The sequence below is a fragment of the Chinchilla lanigera genome, unplaced genomic scaffold (genome assembly GCF_000276665.1).
Source record: "Chinchilla lanigera isolate Chin_1 unplaced genomic scaffold, ChiLan1.0 scaffold00096, whole genome shotgun sequence".
Taxonomy (NCBI): Eukaryota; Metazoa; Chordata; class Mammalia; order Rodentia; family Chinchillidae; genus Chinchilla; species Chinchilla lanigera.
The window spans coordinates 6,557,691-6,574,573 of record NW_004955497.1 but is presented as its reverse complement, the minus strand read 5'-3'; the positions used below and the strand labels follow the sequence as shown (position 1 = coordinate 6,574,573).

The following is a 16,883-nucleotide window of genomic DNA, read 5'->3' as shown; positions in this document are numbered from 1 at the left end:
GTGTTTCTGAAATTCACTTCTCTCTTAGTTTTAGTTTGTTGTTTTGGTTAGATAGTCTGTGTTAATTGACTTGAAAATAATTGTGAATAATCTTGTAAGAACACCTGAACATTTTACCACTTGAAAATTCTGAAATTCAAGGTGAAAGGTTTGAATATATTATATCTAGGTACTGCTTTATTTACATATGAAGAAAAATGCCTTTGGTCAAATTTAAGGCCTAACTTATAGAGAAGACACTATTCTGTTACCCATAAAGTTAGGATAATATCTGAAAAAAGGTTATTTTGATAATTAAAGTATTAAATTTTAAGGTTATATATGTACAGTTCTTCTAGCCCTCTGCCTATCATATGTTCTTAATAAATTGAATTCTACTATAAACCTGTATTATGCTTATAGGTATAATAAGCATGAAGAAATACTTGTTTGATGTATACTTCTGTTATGTAAATTTAAGATCCTATATTCTAAATCTTTTGACTTTGTTTTTTTTAAAACCATACTGATTTGAAAATGTTTTCATGTAAGTGTAACCCTCAAATGAATTTTCAGACTAAATGCGTCTCCATTTTAAGAAACGACGTTCTTGGCCCTTCTGAAGCCACCCGTCCCCATAAAGATACACCATCGTTCCTCTCAAGGAACAGTAGGTACATTTTTCTTTTCCTGTGTTCTGCGTTGCCCAAAACACAGTATGTCTAGTAAGGAAACTACTTTTGTGATTAGTATTTCATTAAATGAGAAATTTGAAATGGATTTTGCAAATAGCTTTTATGTTGCATATTGTGATTTTTAATATAAGTACATGAGTAATATATTTTACAACTAAAGAATTGCCTTTAATTTCTGTTTTGTCCTATCACAGGGTAATCAGGTTTGTTCGAAGGGCGAGAATGTCAAACATTTTTTTCACTATCACCTTCTGATTAATTGTGGATTGAATTCCATAATTCCAGAGAAAACTTCAGTTTCCGTGTTTTTTTTTTAAACCTTTTATAAGGATAAAGTCATAACTCTGTTCATAGCAGAGTGCTGAGCACACATACTACATAGGAAAATGTTTTAAAAATAAATATGTGAATCAGGCTAAGCAGATACATGTTAATGTTTGTGTGTGATTTCATCTTTATTTACTTATATCCCATTTCCATGAAAGAACCTCTGGTGGGTCTTGCATGTATGAAATTGCTGTAGGGGAGATCTGCTATTCTAAAGAAATGAAAAGTATTAAGTTTATAAGAATGAATATTTATAGAAACAGTTTTATCACAGAATATAGTTTAAGTTGTAGTAAACTTACCACAGTTAGAGGAGTATAGCATGTGTTAGCATTATAGAAACTAATCATTCCTTTCAGATCTAAGGGGAAATACTAGTCTACATAGAAAGCTTTAAGTGTGTGTGCATCTTAGGTACTGAACCTTTATCCGTGTGCTCATCTTCTTGCCCAAGAAATCATAAATCTAGGAAACATAAAGCAAAATGTTACTGAGGTGATTAGAAGTATGATGTGAATAGAGTATGAACAAACTGAAAATAATTATGTAATGTTGCCAATAATGTTTATATATAGGATATGGCTGCTGAGCAGCCATAGAATTTGTTGTCTAACCTGGGCACTTTGGGAGAGAAAAGCCGTGCTACTAATAATGCCACGACAGTTGGCACAGACAGTCTCAGACAAATTGGAGTACTCGGGCAAATCACTTTATTGCAGAAAAACTTAAATATATGTGAGGTAGACAGGACAGTATTATGTTCATTATATGCCTTTCAATTAATTGTAACACAAAGTGTCTTTTGACCAGCTCTATACCTTTCTTCCTCTTCCCTACTTTATACCTTCCCCGGATTATTTTGAGGCAAAGCTTAGATGTTACTTTATTGAATAATATTGTGTGACTTAACTTTTTATGTGGTTTTTTTTTTTTAATTTTTTGTGTTTGATCTAGGTTCTCCTCTTTTACACTGTGTGCTCCCTGAGGATACAGTGCATATGTTCCTTACTTTTAGTTTTCCTAGTTTTGGCTGGTGGATAGTCCTGTACATATGTAGAAAGCTATATGCAAGTATACTTAGAAATCAGCAAACTCTATATTCTCTAATTTAGTTTGAGTTGACTTGCAAAGTAACCTAGGTGAAGTTATCTATCTACTTGAGTCTCTCCATTGAATAAAAGTGTCATTGTATTAATAACGTATCAGGTCATTGTGGTGGTTGTTATTATTTGTGGTAATGGGGATTGAACTCAGGGCCTTGTGTATGCTAGGCAAGCACTCTACCACAGAGCTGCATGCCCAGCCCTTAGTGGGTCATTATTAAGGTCTGCTTTGTTTTAGTATTTGTAAAACTTGGGTCCTAGGAGCTTTGAGGTTTTTGACTTCTCTAGTAGTCATGGCTCTGACATGAAGGCAGTAAGTCAAACATGGAAAATATTTTATTATAGTCATCCTGGTTCTCACACCCTCGACACTGCAACAGATTAAGATCTGCTTAAGATAATATTTTGATTTCGGGGCAGGAATCATTTCAGAAGCCTGCAGCAGTAGTAAAAGTGTCTGCTCTTCTTAATTACTTTTCCACAGTTGACCTCTGTTGGGGAAACAGCTCATAGATAATGTTAAATCAGCAGTAAATCAATCCTCCAGTGGAAAAATGGGTGGAGAAATGTACTATTATTGCCTGAATTCTAGACAGAATGAGCCGTATTAAAAGGAGGAAGTTCTTGTGTTTTGGGATGGGATATTTTTATCAAACTTCAGAAGTAAAGGATGTTTTCCTTCCTTGCTACCTTCTCCCAGCCCCTCCCCTCTTCCTGGCTTGCTTTTGGCAGTAAATGCTTCTGTGTTTATACATGTGTACCTGTATATAAAACAGATTTCCAATGATTAATGTATATTCAGCAAGATCATCAGTATTTAAATGCTTGATTCTGCGAATGTGTAGTGACTTAGGTAGCATAGTTAAAAGATTAATTTATAAATTTTGTTACATAGAGATTTGAGATCAGACATCTTCTCATGAGAGCTCTGGTAGAATCAGCAGTTCGTAGTTGGACTGCGGCTGGGTAATTAGCTACAGCAGTTCTTTCGGAATAGCTGTGGAGTCTTTTTTCACTTCCTGTTGAGAGTGTGTAGCTGGCATGCCTGGTCTTTTACTTCTAGGATAAAGCGAGAGACATGGTCTTTTCAGAGAGTAGGCATTCTTTAATCTGAGGAGGGTAAGATAGAGGAGTCACTGTGGCACTTTGATTTTTCCTAGCAGGAATGGGAGATAAGGTAGTCCTGCCCTCAGTGTCCTGCTTTTTTTGTTAATTTTCCTACCTGCTACTCACATGCCCTGTAGGAAGGCCTGTTCATCTGCCTATCTGCTTATACACAGTTTGTAACCAGCTTATTTCAGGATAGTCAGACCTACACAGGTGCAGAGGAAACCCATGTGAGAGACAGTATATGAGCCAACCATCTATCATTGACAAATCTCAACAGCTAACCAGGGGTTCCAGATGTTTGAGAAGAACCAAGAGTTTGAAACATGGAAGAGTCTGCTCTAAGAGGCAGTAGTTTAATGAGCTATGGCTGTATTTCTGTCCTGCCTCCTCCCGCCTTTTCTTTTTGTTGGGATGATGACATTTTCTTTATTTTTGCTAGTTAGTCTATAAACATTTTAACTACACAACGAAAATTTTCTTGTATGTGTTCAACATCTCTACCTGCCCCTCCCCTTCACAAGTGGAGCTCCTTAGCAGGCATTACCTACCCTTTCAGTACCCTGTCTGTGTAGATAATTGTTTTTTGAATATACTTGTAGATGAAGCATAGAAGGTTTTGTTACAATTACAGCAGCATGTGTTACAGTTCCTACTAATATAAAGAAGTAATTGGGAGGTGGAAAGAAGTGGTAGAAAGCAAGGTGAATGTGCCTATTTCGTATGACATCAGAGACTTCTTAAATACATGGTATATGAAACCGGTAAATCTAGAGAGGTTTAGATGTAAACCACTAGAAGCCGCCAGCAACACTGTACCCACTAATGCCAACTGCACATGAGGAGGTGGCCTTGGAAACAGTCTTGGGAGATATATGTGCAAGTTTCTTTTCTTGCAAAGCATAGAATTACGGCTCTGACTGAGACATGCAATCTGTTATTTAAAGTTATGATAATTAAAAGTTATGACCATTAAAAACTAAAGTTTATGTAGTTATCTTAGGGAAGAGGGAGTGGGGAATAATTTGAATTTTAAATTGTATACCCTCACAATTTGAATTATTCTTAGATTGTGTGCAGTATTTATAAAATAGAGTTTTGTATAAAATATTCAAAATGAGCTTGGTGCTTAGTCTGGTATTTATAACTGTCAACAGGGAGCTAACTTCAGACTTTTACATAAAGATTGGAATCTTTACCTTCTACCTACATAGTAACTTTCAAAAACGAAGTGCACTTGAATTTTCCCATTGTGTTGCTCAGTTTGGTAAACTGTCACTTAGGAAGATTTCATGTGTAGTGTTCTAGTAATTCCTTTGCATAGTGCTTTAAAGTTTTGAGAACTTTTGCTTTTGTTAGTTTCTGTAAGAGCATTCTGAGGTAGGTGCTCTGTTTTTCTGTACTGTGAGGTGAAGACACAAGACTGATAGGTATGTGCCTGGGGAGGTGGTGGCTGAGTTTGGCCTCAGACCGCCTAGTGCCCAGCCCCTGGCTCAGGGCTTCCATGCGTGCGCCCGCTCCTGTCCTGCCTCAGCTGCCCCACCTATCCTGCCAGTCCCTGCCCTTGTTTGTAGTGTAACCCAGACTCCAGTGCTGACGTTGATTGTTTTCCTTAGATTCTGAAATTTCTACTCAGATTGTATTTAAATTATGTAAACCTGTCTTTATTTTTAAAAGTGAATTCTGCGCAAGCTTTAGAGATTAGAGTACGCTCCATGGCGCCCTTTGACAGCACCTGGACCCTTGTTATTTCCACAGGTCGGCAGTGTTTATTCCCTAACCTCTGGTATCTGATTTTCGCTTCGATAGACGATCTTCTGTTATTTAGTGCAGATTGGTTATGCAGATCAATTGGGTTTCATTGTTTCAGATTTGTAAATACGTGTAATATTTTCGTCGTGTTCACCCGCTTGGGTACCCGAGCTTAAAACCGTCATGGTCTGTTGAGGCAAAGCAGTTGAGGGTTAACCCGTCTTTTGGGGCTTGTGGTCCTTTGCAGCACGACCCTTACGGACAGGGTGCTCGCCAGGATGTTGCAGCCCGTAAGTTGGGGGCAAAGTAAGCATATTCGGCTCTGGGGAGCCTGGTAAAGCACCCTTGGTTGTGGGGTTTTCTTTTTGAATTGTGGTAAAAGTAAAATACACATATGTATGACTGTCACATAGAACTGATGTCTGGCCAGTTTCTGAGTGCACAGTTTATTGGCATTAGTTACACTCACCGTGCTGTGCAGCCATTATTTTGAGTGTTTTTCATTATCCCAAACAGAAGCTCAGCCAGTGGATAATAGCGCCCCATTCTTCCTCCTTCCTCCACTCCTGTGGGTGTTCAATGTCTGCTTAGGTGCCAGAGTTCAGAAGAGTTGATTCCGATAGGCTTTTGGTGGGACTGATCCCCTCGAGTTTCCTATTTTGTCATTTTCTGTGACGTCACTCCACCCTTGATTATGTTTGGTATGTGACTACATTTGGTGCCACCTACAGTCAGCTCGTTTTGTCCAAAACAGCGGAGGTATTGTGGTGGAGAGTGAAACTACATTAGTGTGAGAAGTCTCTCGCAGGATTTCCCTGGCACGCTTCACAAAAAGGATGCACACTTTAAAGTAGTGCTGTCGTGTTCTGGGATGTTGACAGTGTGGTTGCTCAGAGTTACTTTTATTTCTGCAGAACTTAAAAGTTGGTTTCAGTTCTCTCATAGTTTTACAGTTGGAAAGATGGTATGATACAAGCATGTAAGGCCAAGGGAATTCATATCTAAAAAACAGAACTGCCAGTGATGATTCTGTTCTTTCCACTGAAGTTTAATGTGATATTCCTATTGTCTCAACAGTACAGAACGAGTCGTATTCTTTTTTTTTTAAATTGTGGTATGAATGAAGAACTCTTTCCGAGCTGGGCATGGTGGTGCACAGCTGTAATTCCACCACTCAGGAGATTGAGGCAGAAAGATGGCCACAGAGTGAGTTCAAGCCCAGCCAGAACTACATAGCGAGACCCTGTCTCAAAACAAAAGAAAAAGAAAAAAGAAAGAAAAAAAGGATGAGGAACTCTTTGTAAGAGTTCATTTTATTGCAGGATATGGAATAGTCAGAGTGATAAAACAGCATTTAAGTTTCATGAGAATTTTACTTTCTATTTGGGTGAGGTGGAGTTAGCCTCTGAAATCCGGAGTATGAACTCCGTTACTGTAACCTAAGCCAGTCAGTAACTTATATTACCAGTTTTGGTTTCATTTCAACTTAATAATACCTTGTAGTTTTTAATGATGTTCTTCTCAGGAGCGTGAGGCACTTTACAAGTACCTTACTGTACCATGAGATAGGAGTTGAGAAAAATAGAAGTGTTTGTTTTTTGTAAGTGGAAAAGTACTGATCACAGGTTTTTCTGATTAAGTACCATAAGTCAAGTCAGTTACTCCAGGTGCAAGTATCCTCAGCTATGCTTGGTAGCAATCCCGGACCCCTGTTTTTTATACAGTAGAAACACAACTTGGTGAAATAGGGTATAGAAACTTCACAGTGTAGCAGAAAGAACTTAAAATGATGAAATAATTCTCGTGATTTTTTTCATGTCTGGGAATATAGGTCAGTGGAAAAGTGCTTGCCTATAACGCACGAGGCCTTGGGTTTGATGTCCACCACTGCAAAAAACAAAACAAAACAAAACAAATCTTGACCATGTTTGCTGTAGGTAAAGTACCAGTAATAGAGCTCAGATATAGTTTTAAATGTACCTCCCCTTGAGAGTATTACACATTTTTTCATATATGGTTTTTGATATTAATAGAAGAGCAAGATTTACAATATTGTATGTCATTATTTCAGTATTGGTCGTGGTTGAGATTTTGTTTTTCAGTGTTTTTGTTAAGCTTAATGGGAGAATAATTCTTGATAAGTCCAGGATCACTGCTGTTATTTCCTGACATAGATGAAGCAATAAGATTTTCTTTAGATAGTTTATTGTCTCATGAGCATTAAAGACCAAAAGCTTGGGTGGGTTTTTTTTTTTTGGCAGGGGTGGGGCGGTCAGAGTACAGAGTTACAAAATTTAAGAATCTAAATCTTCTTTTATTCTTTGTAGATATTTTCTCTATTGCTAATACATTTAGCCTTGAATTGTTTAACCAAACTTCTTTGAAGATGCTGAATCAAACAGTTGAAATGCTGCCTGATGGGAACATTGAGATAGTGGATGTGTTGGTGTTTGGGAGGTTACAAGGATGTGCCTGTTGTTTTCGGTTTCATCATTTTTATCAGTGAGCCGCATATATTACTTGTTGCTTAGCTTCTTTTATTACCTAATGTGCTTACATATATATTATTATTAGATGGAAAAGATTATGTGTATGAAGTTTTAGTAAATTAAATTTGAAATTATTTGGCTGGTGAACAGGCTTAGAATTGGATTTTTCTGAACTGGGTACATGAAAAATGTATTTAACATGTTAAATGTGTGCTTCTGTGGTGATAGTTGCAGGAGAAAATAAGCTTCTGTTTCTTCAGGGAGCACATCTGTTCTGGGAAACTTTGCAAACTTGCTGGACGTCTTTCCTATTGGCTGAAGATTTTGAGGGTGATATGAAGGGTACACTGAAGGGTGGAATGTGCACACAAACAAATGAACGCACACCACCAGAAGATAAATTTATGTGAATTCTTTCTTCCCACAACCCAACTGAATGGCTTTCAAAAGACCTGTGATAGGCAGTAACACTGTGGTTATTGGTGCCTGGTAATTGGTTGAATAATATTTTATTTGTCTGAGAGATAAGACAGTTAGTCTTGGTAACTATTCCTCACTCCATTTTATTTATTTATTTTTTTTGTTTTTGTTTTTTGGTTTTTCTCCGGTACCGGGAACCGAACTCACGACCTTGCGCTTGCCAGGCAGGCGCTTTTTGCCGCTGAGCTAAATCCCCAGCCCCCTCACTCCATTTTATATCACTGGCGCCATGCCACACCACGTCTTACTGCAGGTGGCTTCCCTTGTGCTGATTTCTTATTTTAAGACAGCTTTTGAAACTCTGATACATGTGTGGCCTTAATTTTAAGTCTGGACCCATTGAAGAGTCACAGGTATTATTTTTAAATTGAGGACACTTTAGCTTGGGCACAGTCAAAACCAGAAGAGGCCACTGGAGAAGGTCTAGATAGGACTGTTAGGATGATTGCGTGTCACTGTGGGACCTCCAGGTGCTTTCCCAGTCGCCGAAATTGGCTTGTGACTTTGGGAATTTTAATTTTTTGAAGGGTTCCTCTGGCTGAAGGAGTAGTATGTAGGTAATTGTAGTTGGATAGTTGAAGGACGTACACGGAAATGGTTGTTAGTGCTGCCTGTGGCAGTATTAACTGTTCTGCAGACCTATACTGTTTTTTTCTTCTAAAGAAACTGGCCTTGATGAGAGTGGTGTTTGCTGTTTTGTGGCTTAGTCATTTGTAGTTCAAAGGTGCAAAGTAATCTTGTTTGAGATTAAACTTCAGCGGCAGCTTAGATGTGCAGCGAACGCCGTAAACCAGGTCCCCGTCACCCTGCTGAGGAGAAAACTGGCCAGAGTGGTTTTCTGCAGGTGATGTTATGGTTTGTGTTAGAGCCAGGTCCAGAGTGCTGCCTGCTGATCAGCAGGCCACCTATCTCAGGGCTTTCATTTCACCGACACGAGTAGTTACGGTGATACATGACTGAAGAGAAAGTCTAGGTCTGGCTGTCTTAGTTCCGTCTGCGAAGCTGTTTCTCAGTTCTCTAGCACTTGTTCCTGCCCTGTATGCTACAGAACGTAGCTCATTGTAGCTTATTTTGGCATTTTCTCTTATCTCTGTATCTTTAAACGTGTTTTTACATACATATCATCATGGAAAGCTATCTGTTCGCTGACTGGATTATGATTTGAAACTTTTGTATTCTTAAACCTTTTTATTTCAGCCTAAAATAAGAAATAATAGCAAAACCCAATACATACATGGTACGTAGAGCAATTCAGTTGCAGCCAGAATTGCAGAACGAATTCTGCAACCATATTCATGGAAAGAATTAAATTCATGAACCAAGGTGCCACTGTGTATTGAAACACAAGTGTCAGAAGCCATTACTTACTCTTGCTAGGAGAGTGTACTCTAACCCATTCCATTTTATTGAAAAAGAAAATGGGGGTTGTAATCCACTAAATAGATCTCCCCACCTGCTAATGGGTGCTGCAGTTCAGGAATCATATTCAGCAACTTCTAGCCCTGGGCTTGGTTTTAGAAGGTAGATACTCAGATACTTACGGAGTTTCACACTGCTTTTCTGCCATTGTAATGCATTGAAATAGTGTTATTGTCATGAAAATGTTGTCAGTGCAGTAGGCCCCAGGACAGAACTTGTGGTATGGATAGGATTGGTTTCTTCATATTTTTGTTGACTTTGATAGTTTCAGGGCATGCACTGTTTCTTAGAACAGAGGGCAAGCCTTCCTGTCTTTGACTCTTTACCAGCTTCTCACATCATCTTATACTTTGGATTCATTGACTGCTGCGTTCACTTTGTGGTGTTTACACCTCGCATCCCCACATGGGTGGCTTCCTGTGCTCCAGAACTTGTACTTAGCTCACCAAGGTCATTGGCGTTTATCATCTCGCAGAGCTGCTCCTCCCTGATTTGGCAGTTCTCTTTTGTGCTCTGACCTGACTTACCCTTTTCAATACTTTGAAAAGGAGTGATAAATGTAGGGTTGTAAAATCTGATTTGAAACACAAAGCTTGGAAAAGGGATTACATTGTGTGTATTTGTATGCACAGTAACAGTAGCAACAAAAAGCTGTACTGTATGAGAACTAAAGTTTATCTGGTATAGTGGGAAGAAGCCGGAAGTACATTTTCTAGATAGTGCAGTACATTTTCAGTAGTTTACATTGTGATCACTTTGTGTTTCGTGCTGAAGGTGTATCGTTTACTTTTAAACACATTTACTGAATATAATTAACTTTTTAAAGTGACATAGCTCGCAGGCATCATGTTTTTTTTACTATATTTTAGATTTAGGCCAGGAACATTTCTCCCTCCTCCAGCCCCTTTCTTTCTGTTTGTTCATTTGTGGTGCTAACCATTGAACTCCGGCCCTTGTGCACACTGGGCAAATGCTGACCATGGACCTATATACCGTTGGCTTTAGGAAATTTCTAAGTGAAGAAAGTAAGTTGTTTTCAAAATAAGTTAATTATTTTCTTGAAAACATTCCTGGCTATTGCTTTGCTTTTGTGTAATTTGTACATATATTATGGCAGACTGAAGGGTGGTCCATTTGTGTGTGTTCTGTAATTGATTATATAAAAATTACTTAACCAGAGCCATCTCCCAGATTACTTTTCACATTTGCAGATGGTTCAGAGACTGTTCCATATTTTATCCTTAATGTTTTAATGAAGTGGGAGGACCTGACAGATTCACACATTGATGGAAATGCAGGGCTTGGAGGGATAGGTGTTACAGAGGCTTAACATCTGGGGAAATTGAGGTCCAGAGAGCGAGCAGCCTTTTGTGTGGTCACTTGGTTTTTAGTGCCCTGGCCAGGACCGGACTCGAGCCTGCCTGCAGCATTCTTAGTTTAGTGCTACTTTTAGCATATCATAGTGTCTCTGCAGCACTTCCTTAGTGGTCCATTCTCGTGGAATCTTTTTTGTAAAATATTTTCTTTTTAAATGAAGCTTTAGTTTCAGTTAGTTACATTATATTGATAAGAATATTGATTAAAAGTTATTACCTAATATTAACCTTAATTACTTTAAATTTTTTACTAATACATGCTCGCAGTACATGATTACATTCATCGCGGGAAGTTGGCACATGCACATAACACATCTTGATTCTTTTCATGTCCCCTTCCCTTCCTCTGCGGCCATCTGACCTTGCTTTAACTCTTTAGGCACAGCTGTTCATTTTTACTTTTAAGTATGGAAATTTGTATTTAGAACATTTTGGTTCTTTAAAAAATCTGCTTAGACTTTTTATAGTCTCTTTGTTCTTATAGCGCAGCCATTGTTATTTCTTGGCGCATACTAAGCATTTTTGTTAAGATCTTCTGTTCAGTAGTTCTGATATTTTGTATCTTTATGATTCTGATTCTGCTGTCTGTATTTTTGCTGGCTTTTATTTATGGTACTTTGTTTCGCAGTGTATTTTTGTGATTTTTTCTTGTTTTTTTAAACCCTGAGGTCAAATCTCTTGGAACTTTAGGAATTATTTGTAGGTAGTTTAAATTTATCTTCTTCCAGAGTGAATTTGTAATTCTGCTATTTGTGGGGTAGAAGGCGGCACTGTTAATTTGGGATCTCTTTGGACTAAATTCCCTGCTTGAGTTTTTTTTTTTTTTTTTTTTTTTTTTTTTTTAATGTCACAGCTTGTACTAATTTAGGTCATCAACTCATGGTTATGAGTTTTTAGAAGAGATTTATTTCCTCTTTCTCTTCCCCTCCCAGTACTGACGACTAGTCAGGCAAGTTTCCCTGTGGCACAGTGTTATTTTTCATTCCCTCTTGACACTGAAGATACCACCTTTCAGACTAGGACCTCCTGTTGTGCTTGGGGGTATTGGGTGGGAACCAAGGTACCTGTTTCCTGTACTGCTTTTCATTCCATTTATCGGCTACACACTAAAAGTCGCTGGGGTTGGAAAATACTATCAGCATGAAATCTGGTTTTGCTGATTGCTTGTCTCTGTGATTCCCCATTACTGTGGTTGTTGGGGTTTCTATGAATTTCTTCTTCTTTCACTGATTCAGTTAATTTTTAAAAAAATTTCATTCACTTTTTTTTCCATCCAGAAGGTCATAAGTATCTAGTTGTTTCTTCACAATAAATTGGATCATATTAGGTGTTAAGTCTAAAATGATCTTTTGCCAAAGTTATAAAATGGGAAAAGAACAGTCAGAAAAAAATGTCTTCTATCTTTGTGTATTATGTACTCAGATAAAACAAAACAATCCTGATCCTTGTAAAAGTTGTAGAGCAGAGGTTTTTAAACCATATTCTTTATCTCAGGTCAAGCTGGCAGGTTTCATAGACTGTTCTTTTTTTTTTTGGTTTTTCTCCGGTACCGGGAACCGAACTCATGACCTTGCACTTGCTAGGCAGGTGCTTTGCCGCTGAGCTAAATCCCCAGCCCCAGACTGTTCATTTTGGAAGAGTCATACTTTTTAAGTGTGGGGATATAAAATTGTACCAAGCCATTGCTTTTGAATACTTACTTGTTTAGGCTCATTTCAAATCCTGGGATGCTTGATTGCCATTATTTGACATAAAATTTGTTGGCCTTCAGCAGAATCCTTGAGGAATGCCTGGCTTGAGAGCTTTTAAAATGCTAAAAGGTTGTATAGCAAAATTGTAGCTTGGCAGTTGATTTTCACTAGTTATTTCTAACTTAGTACAGTATTACAAACATTTTTTAAAAACCAGGTATCAGTTGTCAAATTGCTTTGTATAATCTTTTACTTTTTTGGTTAGCATTAGGCTAGAGCAGTGATGGCGAACCTTTTAGAGGCAAGTGCCCAGACTGCAACCCAAACCCCCTTGTGTATCGCAAAGTGCAGACATGGCAATTAAACCTTAATATTGAGCTTGTAGTTTAGAAAAAACAACTCATACATGAACATCATTTGTCTTAAAAACACAATAATGAATGTGCCATAGGTTATCACCACTGGGCTAGAGATAAGAAGTGACTCTGACCATTCCAGCAGAGAAAATCTTGAATCAGTGCCCTCGGAACGCTGCTTTCTGCCTCGGCAGAATCTGCTGCACAGCCTCATTACCACAGTAAGCGATAGTTTACTATATTGTGCCTTTGTTTACGACTACATTAAAGTCAGTTCTGTTCTCTCTTTGTACTTTTCATTTTGATCTGCTATGCTGACTCCTTCCATAACTATAATTCCTCAAGCTGTTGGTCTGCTTTACTTCACAGTAGTTGGTTAGGACTTCCTGGAATTTTCTGTTAATTATTCTAGTGTCTTTAGAGACATTGATAAAAGTGACTGGAAATAATAGAAGATTGAGTTAGAAGAGACTTTAGAAATTACTTAACATTTATTTTCCTGAGTAGTTTAAACTTGAACTAAGTACAAGCTTAAGGAAAACCCAACAAATAAACTTGGACCTGGGGATTTTGAAAATCACTGTGGATTCAGACCCTTTTATTTTGCAAATGAAGTTCCGTAAGTCCTGGAGAGTTAAATGTTTGCTCTGCAGTTCTTGCCACTTGGCCTCCTCTTCCTGGACCGCCGAATTAGGTTACCACCCTGCTTTGTTATTAGGCTTTTAAGGAGCGTGGTGGTGATACCTTTGGGCACTCTTTGTTGGCGCTTGCCTGGCAAATTCAGGAGAGGGTCTGTTTTTTATGTTATAGTTGCTTATTTATTTTTTTCTGATTTTTGTTTCTTTCTTACTTTTTGCACAGATCAGATCAGATTTATTTCCGTGACTGGCTAATGAGTTTATTTCCTCTATGATTGAAAGGAAGGGAGGCAGGAGAACCAGCATTTCCGGGACACCCATCTGTGTGTCAGGCATTGCCAGCTTACAAAGGTGAAGCAGTGAATCTCTCCGTATAAAGTTGTTGCTCACATTTTTCCTTCTACAGCTGGAAAACTGAGGCACAGGGTAGCTAACACTTAGAGGTGAAACTGTGGTGACGAGGATGGGGGAAGAACTTTGTAAGCATGAATGAATGTCCCCATAGAGTGTATATGGGGACAGATGAGACATCTGGAGTAGTTCATATGTTTATGTGTCATTCTGTTCTTAGTTCATCTTAAGGGTCAGGAATGTTTTTGTAAGGTGTGTGCTGGTATTTGGTTGCTGTAAATAGGTACATGAGGGTGTATTTTGGATGGTAGTGCCTTTTCTGTTTTTTGGGGGAAGGACTTATACTCATTTGAATACAACAGTATTCATTTGAATTTTTAAAGCAGGTGGTAAAATTTTGAGAGTATTGATTTTTTTTCTTGCATATATGAAAAAGTTTTATGACAGGGCACTTGAGCTGGTGGGACTGGAGTTAAAGACTGTACATTCTACCAGTTTTGTTCAGTGCATTTTGAAGTTGCATGTAGTACTTGAATTTGGAGTTGTTATAGAATGTGAGCTGATACTCAGAAGTAAATTACACATTACAAATTATACAATTACAGTATAGCTGTTAGCTAGTGATTGTATCAAGATTTTATGTACAGCCTAAAAGTCATTCCTAAATTAAAAGCAGTAAAGACAGTGTGCTGTATGTACAAGCGCCGGCTGGCGGGACGAGATGAGGGGAAATGTCTTGGTTTGGTAGGAGCCGTCCCCTTAACTCATCAGGGACCTGTGCTCATTTTCAGTCTTGACTGTCAAGGAAGCGAAAGAGGAGAGTCTTACTAGCAAGGTTCTGGGTTTCCCAAGGAAGCAGTAGGTGTGGCGTTCTGATGAGTATAGTCCAGGAGGCGGTTTGTGTGTGTTGTCTTTGTAGCTCTTCAAAGTGATCTTTGGGTATTCTTAAAGTAGTATATAGTAGTGTGTTTGTTGGGAGTTTTCTTGTTCTCAGAAATTGCTTTGATTTCCATTTTTAAACTACATTTATGTGTGTACTGATCTGTACTGATGCCAGGGGCCTTGCTTATTCCTTTTCCCTTTCACATGTTCTTCAGGGACTTCCGGTGTAAGGGTTGAGTTCATCGTATTCCTGAGACCGTAACACATCCTGATTGTCTGTGCGGGGACCTTCCTGTTGGATTTCATTTTATTTTTTTCTTCTTGTCCTCCATCCCTGATTCCATGTCCCAGCCCTCTTCTAATAGCCATTCAGGTATATTTCATGTATATCCTTCTAGTCTACTTTCTATGTGCTGTTTTAAAAACACATATAATGGTGCTCTGTTAATTTTTTTCATTTAATTATTTTTGAGATTTATCTGTTTATCTACATGTACACATAGTTATTTATTCTGACGGTATCATGTAGTGTACTGTTACACCTTGTAGTTCTTTTTGTGCAGTGGTGGTTCTCGGTCTGCACTGCTGTCTCCTCTATAGTCACAGATGATACTGTAATAAACATTCTTGTCACCTAGAGTTCTGTGTGAGAATTTCTGATGATAAACCCTAAAATTGTTAGGCCACTCCATGTGTACATTTCATTTTATAAAGTCTTGTCTCTTGAGGTGGTTGCCGTTGTAGTTCATTTTTATTACAATATATGATTTACGGGGCTTTCATTCATTGCTTAGAAAAAAGGAACATGTTAGGGATACAGTTCCTTAATTTGGACTTTAGTTTCATGAGAAAGTGCCTGTAAACTAGTTCTTAGTCATATGATTAATAGCCATTACTCTTCAACCTCACCCTTTATTTTCTTTCAGTAATACTAGGTTGGTGTGATAGGCGCGGCACATAGTTTTTAAAGGGATAGCTCTATAATCTCAGCTTTGTTTTAATTTGCATCTCTTGACTGACCAGTGATGTTTAACATTTTTCATATACTTACTTGCTATTTCTGTTTCTTTATCTGAGAAGTGTCTGTTCATTTCAGATGCTCATTTTTGGATTGGGTTTTTAAATTTGAGGCGTTATTTTTAGGGGTTCTTACATATTTTAGATATTAGTCTTTTCTCTGAGGAACAGCTGTCAAAGAGTTCCCACTCTGTGGGTTATCTCTTCACTCTGTTGGTGGTTTCATTTGCTGTGCAAAAGCTTTAAAAAATGAGATCCAAGTTGTTAATTCTTCCTAGTATTTACCATGTGATTGGGGTTTTGTTCATAAAGTCTTTGTCTGTACCTCTGTCTTCATGAGTTCTACCTATTTTCTCTTTGAGCAGATTTAGAGTTTCTGTTTTAATATTTAGATCTTCGATCGATTTTGATTTTAGTTTAATGCATGGTGATACATGGATCTAGTTTTAATCTTTGGCATGTAGAAAGCCAGTTTTTCTAGCACCGTTTATTAAAGAGGCTGTCTTTCTTCCAGTGAAGAGGTTTGGCCCCTTTGTCAAAGATGAGGTGGGTGAGTGTGTTTGGAGTTCTTTCTGCATCCTTTAATCTGTTCCATTGGTCCTCAGGTTCCCCCTCCCCCCAGTACCATGCTGTTTTTATCACAGTGGCTTTGTAGTATAATTTCAAGTTAGGGATTGTGATACCCCCTAGGTTACCTTTGTTGCCCAGGATTATTTTTGCTATTCTGGGTTTCTTCTGGTTCCAAGTTGATTTTAGATTGTTTTCTCTAATTCTGTGAGGTATGCTAATGGTAGTTTGATTGGGATAGCATTAAATCTGTATAACAGTTTTGGGAGTATGGCCATTTTCACTGTGTTGGTTCTTCCTACCCAAGAGCAAGGGACATCTTTCCATTTTCTGATTCTTTGATCTTTTTCAGAGTAGTTTTCAATGTAAAGATTTTTTACTTTCTTTGTTAGATTGATGCCTAAATATTTCATTCTTTCATTTCATTCAATGCTGTTATGAAAGGTGTGGTTTCCCTTATTTTTCTTTTAGTGAGTTATTTGTGTACAGGAATGCTATTGATTTTTGAGTGTTGACTTTGTATCCAGCTACCTGACTGAATTTGGTTATTAACTTTAGATGTCTTCTTCACTGGCCATTCAAGAGATGCAAATTAAAAGAACACTCAGATTCCATCTCACTCCAGAAAGAATAGGAAGTCAGGAAGTCAACCAG

The 16,883-nt window shown here is 38.0% G+C and overlaps 1 protein-coding gene across 2 annotated transcripts in view; it reads left to right on the top strand.

Moving 5' to 3' along the window:
- The window catches only part of Usp12 (ubiquitin specific peptidase 12), an 88,917-nt gene that overhangs the window by 38,830 nt on the left and 33,204 nt on the right, over positions 1-16,883 (top strand). The window lies entirely within an intron of this gene.